Genomic DNA, 12,572 nt, shown 5'->3' with positions numbered 1-12,572 from the left:
AGAACCGCTGCGAGGAGAGAAAGTTGCGACCAACATATTTTGCGTTCGCGCAACCGTGCGATGTGTAGGTACACACGACAGTCTAGCGCTCAGCGTGGAAGACGCACGGAAGCGAGGAGGATGGAACACGCTCGGCGAGGAGCGAGCGAAAAAAGGATCGAGCACGCTGGACGGCGCTAATAGCTTCATTTGCCACGGTGGAAAGCTTGCCCTGCTAAGGAATCGATTAAGGTGTTACGGAGTGGAGCAGTCATTTGCGGCGATTCAGTGGAATTCCTTTTTACGCGATCGCGTGAACCCCACTTCAACTGCCCTCCTTGATTTTTCTGGGAGAAAGTGTCTGAGAGATGTAATTGAAACTTGGTTATTGGCAAGGGATTAATAGGGAGGGATGCGTTAGAGTTAGTAAGTGCTGAGTTGTTGGGTACTACGAAGCATGTCCTCTTTCCTTACTTTACTTTCAGCATCTTAAAGGTTACTCGCGTGAAGATTTTTCACCAATCAACGTAGGTCGACTAAAAACATTTCTTGCGTAATATTTCCTCGTAATATCGTGTTCAGAACTGAGTCACGTTTCGCACACGTCGATTATATTCCCCTCAGTGAACGACATCAAAGAATTCCACCGTCTCTTAATGCGTGTTTTTAAGCTCACACTTATTTTACAGTTAAACCTATTACTTTACAAAGAGCAATCAGTTGCGCCTCATAGAAGGGTTAATTAACGATATTCCTAATCGAAAATATTTCCTGAAAAGTCTCAAGTTGTTATAGAGTCCTATTTTCTATCATTTGCAATTTTAATATAACTCAAAACAAATTGATTAATTTTTGACAAATTTTTCATTATTTACATCTAAGATTTGCATTCTTTTTCAGGCTGGAGGAGAAGGCTGTTCGTGGCAGGCGGAAGTAACACAACGTGGCAGTAAATATGTCGAGGAGGACTCTGGAGGAGCTAGAGAGGAATTCCATTCATTTGAGGATCGGTTTGCAGATGTGGCTAAGGAATCGTCCAAGGTTCGTATGCATACTCGTTCAATTTGCAAACAGTTCGAACGCAGGAAGAGGAAACCTGTAATGCAGGTTTCCTCTCGACTGAGCAAAGCGATGCACCACAACGCCTGGTGATGATCCCAGCCACTTTCGCTTCGTTCGACATCCCCATTTGATAAGTACCACTGTCTCAGTAATCTCGTTGAATATAATATACTCATGAATAATTAAATTAAAAAATTGTAAGGGTTTATATTATGTTCTATATGTATGATATACTTTGAAAAACAAATTCATTTTTTCTTTGAAGTAAAAATTGACATTTGAAAATCACTTACCTAAATCAAAATAGTTGAAAAAATAGTTTGAAGAGCAAGTGGTACTTGAAAAGAGAATTTATATATTTTTCTTTAAGTAATGTTAGTTTCATTCTGGTTAGGCTTCAAAATTCAATATTTTAGTTATGAAAATTGTATCATTATTTTTAATAATTAATTGTGGGTGATGTGATTATTTTTGAAATATTTCCTGATGTATTTATTATAAGGGAGGAATAATTCAGTATCATAAATTGGAAAAGTTAGAGAATCGCCTGTGAAATACTATGCACAGCACCGCGGACGCAGGAAGTAGGAAAGCTGATACGTAGTTGAACCGATAACGGCGAAGTACGTGATTTCTACTCCGGTGCTTTGTTCGTAGTGGAAAAAAATATATAAAAAAAACTGTTTAGTAGCACAGCGCATATAGTAAAGTTTAAAACCAGTAGTGGATGTTTTAAAAGTTGATGAAGCTGAAGAATGCATCAGCTAAATCATTGACAATTTATGTTTCGTATCTTTTCTTATAATGAAAAGGAACGAACTAGTAGTTCACCTGTACTAAAAAATTACCATTATATACGAATAATGTATTTTATGTGATGATAACAGAAAATTTGCAATTTTGTAATTCATATTTTTGGAACGGAAAGGAATAATTGCATACAAAGTCATTTGTGCATTATGGATGGTATAATTTTAATGCAATCTAAATGTCAATGACTTTGTCGACTAACTGAATTTAATTAACTACTTTTATTAACAGGAAATGAACTATTTTTCCCTGCAAGAGTTTTGAAATTCTAAATTTCACAGGCACGTGTCTTTTAAAATTAGCATTAATAATTTACTAGAATGATTGATGTTTGCACTGTATTTTACATTTATTTCAATGTACTATGTATAAAATCAATCCATAACATTAATGGAGATCAGAATTAGCAAAATTCTTCACAATAGGTTACAATCTAAATTACAAAAATCGCAGTGTTAAGTCCAGCTTTTGATCTAATACCATCGCACTTTGAACCACGATCGCTTCAAGATAGTCAAAATCTCATTAAAAATTTTCCAATAAGTTTCCAACTATTTCCACCATATATCTAAAAAAATTGAAATCGTCGAGGCCTCCACGCCTTACCAATAGGGAAGAGGAAACTCGCGATTTCTATCCACGCAGGTCTTCGCGCGCCTGAGCTCTACCCTCACTTTCGCCGAGCTTCGGCCCGCCATTCTCGTCGGCCGACGCCGCGTACCTACATGCTGAGACGCGTGACGCGCATACGGGGTCGTCATTAAGCCTCGCGCGGAAAATAATTCAGCTCGCTTGTATATGGAGCACGTGTGATCCGCGTTTTTCCACGTGCCACGCCGCCGCGCGAAATCCACGGCTATGAAATTGAAAGGCGCGCATCTCGTTCCCAGGAGAATGCACCGTTACCTAGTCAGACAAGCGGGGAGAGCAGCTGTTCAAGCAGCTCCTACAATAGGCCCCGCTATCGAGATGCACGCGCTAGGAATAGCCCATTTACCATCACAGTTGCTGTTTCTTCCCTTCTAGAGTATACTGAACGAAATTGGGAGACGGGAAAGAAATGTCGAGTGTATTTTACGTACGAACACAGACCCTAGTCTTGAATCAAACCTTAGCAATACAATGCAACAGGACACCAGTTACATAACAGATAGTAGTCATAAATATAGTGAAAATATATGAATGGATATATTGCTAGCTTGCTGTTCACAGCTAGCAAAATTATTTACACACTCGAGAATTCCTTATACCTTTTGGGTATAGCGAGATACTGTGAGACGAGGGAAGAAATATCAAGTGTCTCTTTAATACACGTCCACAGCTTAGACCCGAGTTAGATCTCAGCAACACAATACAACAGGACACTCGTCATTTCTCCCCCACCTTCTAATTTCCCTCACTGTACCCAAAGAGGGAGTTCGTGCAGCAATCCTGATCAACGTCGAACTGTTCAGTGGAGAATCCAACACTGGGAGGAAATATTTGCATACATGGGAAGGGGGTGAATTGACTCGAAGACGTCGGTGTCATTATCAATCGGCGGCAGCAGTTAACAACTGCTGACTGGCCCTGACTTGTCCGCGCGAATTACCAGTCACGGACTCGGTTGCACGGCGCATATCTCGGCGTGCACTCTTCTTATTCGTGCGTCGCAGAGCCGCGAATGCAAGTGCAAGGTAGTGCGGCGGCTGGTAACCGGTAGAGGTGAGCGAAAGTTTCTTACGTCACCCATACACACGAGCGTAGACGGAACGAGCGAGCCATGCGAACCGTGCTGGTGGACGAGTGTATCATGCAATACGCTGTGAGCCACTTCTTTTCACGCATGCATAGGAACTTGCCCCGCGGTTTGCTTTCATTAGCGCTTGGAGAAAGAAAGGACGAGGTTCGGGAGTGTGGGAGTCGCTTATAAGCTTACTCATTTCTTTGGTGGTCTTTGATAGAATTATTGTTACTTATTCTTAGACCTAGTTTCGATGGGATACTAACGTGTAACGCGGAACACTTTTTCGAAGTCAATTCGTGGTCATAGCACCCCAATTTTATATACATTATGTGTGCTAATTGGCTTGTGTAAATAGAACTCTTCTACTGTAAATAATTCTAAATTACAGAGAACTTAAAACAAGATTATGCAGTGGCTCTAAGACACACCAAAAATTCCAGTGAGCTTATAACGAGTAAAATCTGTATTCAGTCACCATTATAATACAAAATAATCATTCCCTGAATACCATTCCCTTAAAATAAATCAGCTTACAGGGAAGGGACATTCTACTCCGTGCCTCATAAATTAGTCAAACAGGGGTTAGGCGAAGGTTCGAGAGCTGGTCATCGAAAAATCCTGTAGAAAGTAGACGCGGAAGTGGACCCATATTTTTTGGTAGTCGGTAACTAGTTATTCGAGTCCGATTATCGAGTTCGAAGCTGCTCGATTAGCGGTCTCGCGGTCCAGGCTCGAGCCTCGATAAAAGTGGACATTCCTGGGGCCCACTAGCTGCGGCGGAAGCGTTGTGAGCCGCGCTTAAAATGACCCGTCACGAAGCAACGACCCGGAAGCGATAACCGCGCGCGAGGTCGAAACCACGGTCGATAAGGAGGTCGATCCGCGCACCAGCGCGTCACTTTTCCAGGGTGGGATACGTCCGTATGGACGCGGCTAATCGAAAGCAATCTGAGACAACAGCGATGCGTTTCTGACATATTACGATCGCGCTGATACAAAGGGCTTGACGTACTGCTATTTTTCACGCAATAAGAGAACTGCTGCAGCTCGACTGCTGAGGAATGTTCGTCGAGCTTTTGGCGCAGGTTTCGATGAAATTTTGAGGGAGTGTAGAACACGTTTTAGTTGAGTTAATAGAGTAGGGAAGCGATGAAACTGTTGTTTTAGGTGAGGTGTACTTGCGTCAGTTTGTGTAGATGAATTTTTTAGTGAAGCATAGTGGAAGATATGGATTGAGAAACTAAATTTGTTAGCTTTGTGATTTATTTATTTTAATGGTTGGTTCAGAGTGACTTCTCTGGGGGTTTATAGTGTTCTAACTAGAATAGAATAAATATACTGCTAGCTTATCCCCTAACACTGATTCCAGGAACTGGAAATTAAGAACGAGCTTATAGTGTGTGGGAAGTATGTTTCTAAAGTAGATTGAAAAGTCGAGGACTTAATCATTAATCATAAATAATAAACTTCAGTTACCATCAATGTTTCATGAGAAATTGAATGAAATTCTAGATCAAAGCTTTATATCCCATTTGTTACTTCAGTTGTTCTGTCACATACTTCTAGCAATCATCAGCACAATTCTACAAGTTCGACCTCTGTCTTACCACCCAAGACAATGAAGTTATCCTTTGAGAGTCTATTCATTCGAGAGCATCTTTAATTCCTTCTACGTTCCTCGTCTCGCAGCCGACTGAAAATTCGCGTGCGTCGCGAAGTGAGAACATTGCGACATAGGCATGTCGCAGCGTGAATATCACTTAACAGGTACTCGCGATATGTTGCAATGGCCTAGAAGCAGTAACTAGGCGGAGGGTGAGAAACATCGAACAATGTAATGTATACGACCCTGCATCCTTGAAAATTGCTCAACATGAAAATTACTACTAAAACCAGCGAAGTCGATGGCGGTTTTCTCTGTCCAATTTCAATGCTCCTTGACACGCTGTTTTCTTTAGACGCAGACAGCTCTTGCTGCGAAAATAGCTTACTCATTTGCAATTTATTGTTCACGTAAACAACATTTTTCTGCAATGTATCAAGACAGCCAAGAGAGTTAGTTTAAGTAGAATAAGCGAGCTTTCTCGTACAATGATAGATTCACGGGTATAATTTATTCAATACTAGTCCTGAAGACGAAATTAAATTTCTGTTACCTAGCCATACTATACTACAATTAATGCAAGTCTGAAGATTATTTCAAACCTACATGAAGTGTAAATTAGCTAAAACTCAACTCAATTTTAGTAAATCCAAAAATTCTTAAAAAATATGAGATACTTAATTTTTCTTCGAAGTTCAGTTTTCTACTCACATATCATAAGCCTCACAACCAATGCATGTCTACCTAAACCGGAAATCAGCACGAAACGCTCGGCGAATCCCAGTATCAGCCTCATAACCGTCTGGGTGAAAGTAATACAGTTCATTCTAATTTTAGTGTCAGTACATGGAACGCGATCGAGCGATTTCCTTTCTAACAACCAAACCTTATCCAGGGTGAAATTCAACAATTCCCATCCACTCCACGTTTTCACTCACCCTGTATCCCTTTATCCTCAGACAGCAGTCACGCTCGACCATCGCCACCGACCGAATTTCAAACATAGAAACGACAAAGGATCCATGCAATCTTACATTTCCATATTTGAAATTTTTTCGATGGTTGTCGATCAGTGATGATCACTCCCTAAACCAAAAACCTTCGTAACTCTTCTACATCTCCCAATCTCTCCCAAAATCACCCTACATCTTCTTCTCTGGTTTCCTCCAACTCGTCTTCAAGAATGCTAGTCCTAGCTGTCGAATCGTCTCGAGCGTTTCGCGGAACCGGAAATTTCGCAGCTCTCTCTATTTCGAGTCGCCTGGCTCCGTATCTCTTCTAAACGTATCGCCTCGGATGGCTCGGCCTACGGATGAACGAGGCGAAAGCGAGACTCGATGGTGGAGGGACAGCGAGAGGCACAATGGCAGAGACAGAGAGGGACAGCGGGAGAAGGTGGACGGAGGCAACGAGGTGTAGGTGCAGCTCTGTAGGTGGTGTAGGTAGAGGATCGAGCGATATAGGGGAGGAGGAAGGGGGCTGGAGGTCGGGGTGGAGGGAGGTGAGAGGGAAGGAGAGGCAAGAGAAGCTCGCAGGGGTTTATAGATAGCAGCGCATGGCCTAGAAACCGTGCCGCTCGGTGTTTTTGACCCTTCGCCTAGCTACCGCTTCTGGGCCATTGCAACACGGCACTCATGCTCGTTAAGCCACGTCCACAACGACTCCCGACCCGGGACACGGATATTTGGAAGCGAGGGGATCGCAGACGAGGGGGATGAACGAGATCGAAAGTGAATTCGATGGGATTTTTGTCGACGGTGGGATTCGATGTGGAAGCGTGACGAATTGAGGGTTGATGGCTTTCCTTTAATACTTTTGCTGCCGTGTCAGTTGTACTGCTGGGAATATTTATTGCGTGCGGAGGAGCTACGTGGTGTACGCAATTTTTATAGCAGCGTGATTTATGAGGGTGCTTATGAGGAAATTATATTGGTTAACGTGTGAACCTTAGATTTTTGAAGTGGGTAGTTTTTTGGTAATATTCTTTGGATTTTGTTGAGTAGCTCTGTCTGGATGATACTGTCAAGAATTCGTGATGAAGGTTTATTAAGGGGAATAGAAGCACTGCAAGACGAGTGAGAGAATTGACTGTGAATTAAATTTACTGTCCCGATAGGATTCTCAGTACCTCAATATTAGGGATTCAGAGTGTTAACTACTTGAGTGTTCTATAATACGATCTTATACTTTATGTTATACACCATAATGGTTTCTTAGTATTTCAATATAGATCCTCTAATAGGTTTATGAAGCCTAGTCTATTTTCCATTTTCCACGCAACTGCTATGTGTGACACTCTTGCCCTACATTCTTATGGCTCTTTCCCTTGTCAGCTGCAGTCTGGTTTTAATCTGTAGATCTCAGTCTCAGTTTCATTAGCAAGTATTGCTTCATCAATATACAAATGTCTCAGATGCCATGGCAATACCTTAAATCTTAGAAAAAGAACCTGGAGTAAATATCCTCGAATTTTTTCACTATTAAAACTATAGCTTATCAAAATCAATGTACCCAGTCTCGACACGAACGATTCTCTACACCAAATAAATCACCTTGCATCGACAGCAGACTAGTCTAACAGTACACCTGCATTTCCTTCAAGCTGACACTAATTAAAACTGAACAAAACTGACTAGGTAAAAAACTGAAACCAGATAAGTGAAATATGTACACGTTAATCTAAGCTGCCAGTCCCAGGGTAAATGTAGATCAGACGCAAGCTGCCAGACATTAGCGAAGCAACTCTAGCTCCTCCCTTTATTAACACTGTGTCTAGTCATCACCCACATACAATTTCGGTGTTCAAACGAAGAATCTATATAGATCCCTGTGATCGTGGAAGAAGCTGAAACGCAGGAGCCATGAAAGAGGGGGCACACCTTTGATATCGAACTGACGATCGGCCTCCGGTAATTCGGCGCTTAAACTTGACAATGGGCAGTCGAATGGTTGGACTTGAACGGGGGAAATAATGTGATACACGTGCACGCACCATTATCCGTGATTCTTATGCGGTTATACAACCGATCACGCATATCTGCGTGTGCGGGTTCGCACGAAAGTGTGCAGTAGTCGACTGATCGCTCTCTCTTCCGCAGGGGTTCTCATTGGGCCCTGTCAATTATTAAATAACGTTGGACAAACGAAAGGGAAATTTTTTCTTCGTGAATCAAATGTATTTTATGATACGACTTTTGTAGAATATATGGTTATCGAGTTTTCTATTTATCTAGGTATTTGATTGAGGCCCAGATCATTATTTTTAATTAGATACTTTTATCGTATAGATTTTCCTTAGTTCTGTGGAGTAGAAATTTTGTGGTCTGTACGTTTATTGATCACAGTGCAATTGGAGATCATTTATAATTATCTAGCTATTTGATTGGTATTTTGCAGGAATTGATTTCGAGAAGAATCTGTTACTCTTTGTAAGCTAGTTGCCCATTGCTGTTTCGATTAGCAAATTTACTCAACTCTACTGAATTTTCTTTAGAAAACGACCCATGTATTTCTATTTTTATGGATATGAAAATAGATAGATATCTTACTAAATTCCCATCGCTATCGATTTAACGATCGTGTCGATAATCGACTCGTGAAATAGGCACGATAGAAACTTCTCGCAGAATGCCGTCAGCCCACGTTGCGAGTATCGATTTCCGTGGTGTGCTGCTCGTTAACTGATTAACGACTAGTATTATAATTCATGCATCCGTTGAGACGGATGATGCAACGATTACGAAACGCGCGGTGCCCTCTTACAAGTTTCTATATCCTAGGGGAAAAATGGCAACCCAATGAGCGCGATTGAAAGGCGCGACAGATTGTGGAAGCTTGCGTGTAGGAACGATCGAGGAGAAATTCGAAGAACCTTTTCATCCTTTTTTATTTCTTCTTTTCGTTTCAATAGATCTAGCGCCTTTGCACCCGCTGTCTTTTACACGGTTACTTCAGCGCCTCGAACTAACGACTTTCACTTACTGGAGACTTTACTTCCTGAACATGCAGACCAGTCGCAATTCCACGATCGAACTAGGAAAACGAGCGACGGTTATTACATAAAAATTTATCAGACGTTCGCCACTATACTCAGACGTTTCACTCGTGGAAGTTGAGTAACCTGCAGCTTTGTGTTTTTCAAGGACGATTATGGGGGGAAATTGTTGCAACCTTATTGGGAATGGGAAGTGTTAACTGAACGTGGAAAAAAATATTTAAAATATAATGAGGGTAAGGTCAAGTATTTTGAATTTCAATACTCAGTTGGAAATATTTTAATATTCATATCTGAAGTTTTCAAATTTTCAAATTTTCAAATTTTCAAATTTTTAAATATTCAAATTTTCAAATTTTCAAAATTTTAAATCTTCAAACTTTTAGGAAGGAATACTTAAATCAATAATATTTCCTAAGTTGCCTCTATGTCTCCAATCGTAGCTATTTATGTATTCAGCTTAACAAACCTGCAGAGACTCATTAAAAAATGAATGTTACAGTTAAGGATCTCATCCTGGTAGATAAAGAAGACACTTCAGCTGTTGAAAACTAGTGCACATAGTTCACTAGCACCCTTTAAAATTCAAACTCAAACGAAACCCAGAATTTCTAGCATCCATAATCTCTTCCATTTCTGAACTTTGAACTCCTAACATTCTCCTCCACTTTGAGTAACATTTGAGTACCCTTACCCTCAACGTAAAAATCCTCGGTGAACAGTCTACCAGTCTCAATCGAAACTAATGTTCGTGTAACGCGATCGTTTCGTGCAGATAATACGGGAGCTTTCCAGTCGCAGGCTTTTACTTTCGCCTTTTTTCCCCCGATTCTTCCTAGCCGTACGCTTCTATTACTATGGTTTGCGGTCGCCGTGGCGGTATTAAATAAGCGGTTAATTGGGTTACGCAACAGGAAGTGAAATGACACGATCGTTTCAGCGAAATGTAGGCGTCGCTTGTCGCGATACTCCCTTTTTTCCCAGACGATTCCCGTCGCGGGATCACGGAGCTAGGGAAACCGATGGAAAGAAATCGATTGGCGACTAGGCATCGTTTCCGACACGTTTCACCCTCGATCGTCGCTCGCTTCCGAGCGGATAGACAATAACGTTCTCACTCCCACTGTCTACGCCTACTCTATTCCGTTTGAATCATCGTGCACGTATGAAATATTACACAAACGCTTCAGTCGTTACCAAAATAGGACTATGATACCTCGGCGCCTCGTCTTTTATTGATGATTTTTCTGTCAAGGTTTTGGGGCTTGCTTCATGTAAGTTTATACTGCATAAGCTTCTTTAGGTACAGAGGCGAATAATAAGTACCTCTGCGATACAAACTTCTTGCTATATTTATTACGTTTTATGATTATGTGGAGTGTATAAGTTCTGAACTTGTGAAATTCTATGCATAATAATTTTAACGAGATCGCATTGTCTTATCGTTCTTGGTGAAGTCACTTAGAAGATAGGTTTTCTAATTTTTTATCAAGCAGAAAGAAACTTCACAAAAATAAGCTTGTGAATTTTATTTCCCATAATTGGAGGAAACATTCAACGAAATTGGCGAAATTCTATCGACTCTAGAAGTACTGAGAAGTTCATTACTCTACTGAGAACCTCTGCTTGACCTAAATCAATTCTAGACTACAATATTAGGGTAGATCGTCTGCTCAGTTCTAGTAGAAGTAGAGGGGACAATTCGATCTTCCTCAGCAGCCAGAAAATCGGTGGCTGGCAGTCGATAAGAGTAGTCGAAGACGAGCAAGGCAGAAGGTCTGAGGCGCGAGGTTGCGTCTTTCGCATAGGTCATTTCCTCGTGCACAACCCAATTAAACTGATTATTTAACGCTCTGACCGCGCGTTTTCTCGCCTCTCTCTCGCTCTCTCGTTCCCCGTGCTCTTTCGCGATCTTCATCTCACCTATTTTCCCGCCTACTTTCGTACTTACGTCGAAGGTGGATTAAAGGAAGAGGGAGAAGGCCAGGGTGGACAGACCGAAACAGACTCGAGCGTGCAGGGAATCTAGACGAACTGCTGCACTGACGAGCCTAGATAAGAAGCATCCAAACGAAACTGGTTTATCATTAGAATATTATCACTAGAGTTAAAATTCTTCCCAAGACCCCAAGAACACCCCATCGTCCTTCCATCGAGACCAACCCTGTACCATCGATCCTGCATCAAAACACCATACCAATGTCCCACGAACAATCACCCACAGTCGATCTCTGCCGCGTTACGCAATCGACGAGGCTTCACGTGGCTCTCGGACAATAAATCGAGAGAGAGTCCTCTCGCTCAGCAGCAGGAGGAAAGTGTCGGTCGCGGGGAGGGGAGGAAGGACACACGTAAGAGGCGGAAAAGGGGGGCCCCAGAAGAGGTAACCCTGGCGAGATTACGTCGTTTCGTGCATGCACGTCGAAAGGTTCGCAACGCGAGTGCGCAATGGCCTATTCCCTGTGCCCAGGGTTACCTGCGGTCGTTGTGTCCAAAAACTTTGGCAATAAACTTACGCTGCGGGGCCGACGCGGGGCTCGGAGCCGCTTCGCGTGCGCGCTCGCGCAGCCCATCGACGGATCACGATAGAACGATAGGACGAGACGATGGAGCGAGCACGGTGGCCGGCAGTAGCGCTGCGCTGCCGGGATAGTTTCACTAGTTGCGTAATTCTAATAGGCTGCTTGCTGCTGGCTGTTACTACTGTCGCTGCGACCGACTTGCAGCCGCGGGATCTCCTAGCGATGGGACTGAGCGTGGCGCAAACGTGGGACCTTCGTGAGATTCGTGCATGGAGGAAGGAGAGATACACCTTTCCTTGGGACGTTTCCTTGTTTTGGCTTATTGGTTTTTTAACCCTTAACTACTATTTAAGTATTGTGGAAAGTAATAAGCATAAATTACTAGGAAGAAAGTTTCTTCTATTCTTTATCATTTTTTTACGTGTAATGATAGTAGATTGATAGGTATTTTATTGAAGAATTTTCTGTTGACTTAGCTTTTACAAGAAAACAAATTTTGTGTAATTTATTATGTCAGAGAAGAATAGTTAATATCTATAGTATCATTTTAGAGTCATTTTTTTATGAATCTAAAGTCTGAAAAAATGGCATAATTGAAATCAAAAGTCGGCATACTCATAAATATTAACAATTTCCTCCTTATTATACCGACGAAATTATCATTTCTTGTAGCAGCACATTTCCTCATCATAGAATTTTTTACTTTCTTGGATTTATTAAAGAAAAAAGGAATGTGGAATTTATTATGTTGAAGAGATCATTGAATTGTCGATTCTGAATACCTACGCGTAAGTGCAATTTATTTTATCGCCTTTTAATGATCGTCCTAAAAACAGTATTCAATATTTGCCTAGAAAATGTAAAATAACTCTAAGA

General features: G+C 41.7%; 1 long non-coding RNA gene across 1 annotated transcript in view; it reads left to right on the top strand.

The window, feature by feature from the left end:
* Window positions 1-892: 892 nt before the first annotated feature.
* Window positions 893-12,572, top strand: part of LOC143178082 (uncharacterized) — a 108,895-nt gene continuing 97,215 nt past the window's right edge. The window contains exon 1 of the long non-coding RNA XR_013001716.1: window positions 893-1,020. This is a non-coding gene — a long non-coding RNA (uncharacterized LOC143178082). The remainder of the gene's footprint in view (window positions 1,021-12,572) is intronic.

Source organism: Calliopsis andreniformis, chromosome 4, assembly GCF_051401765.1.
Source record: "Calliopsis andreniformis isolate RMS-2024a chromosome 4, iyCalAndr_principal, whole genome shotgun sequence".
Classification (NCBI taxonomy): Eukaryota; Metazoa; Arthropoda; class Insecta; order Hymenoptera; family Andrenidae; genus Calliopsis; species Calliopsis andreniformis.
Note: the sequence above shows the minus strand (reverse complement) of the source record. Positions and strands in the feature narration are given on the sequence as shown.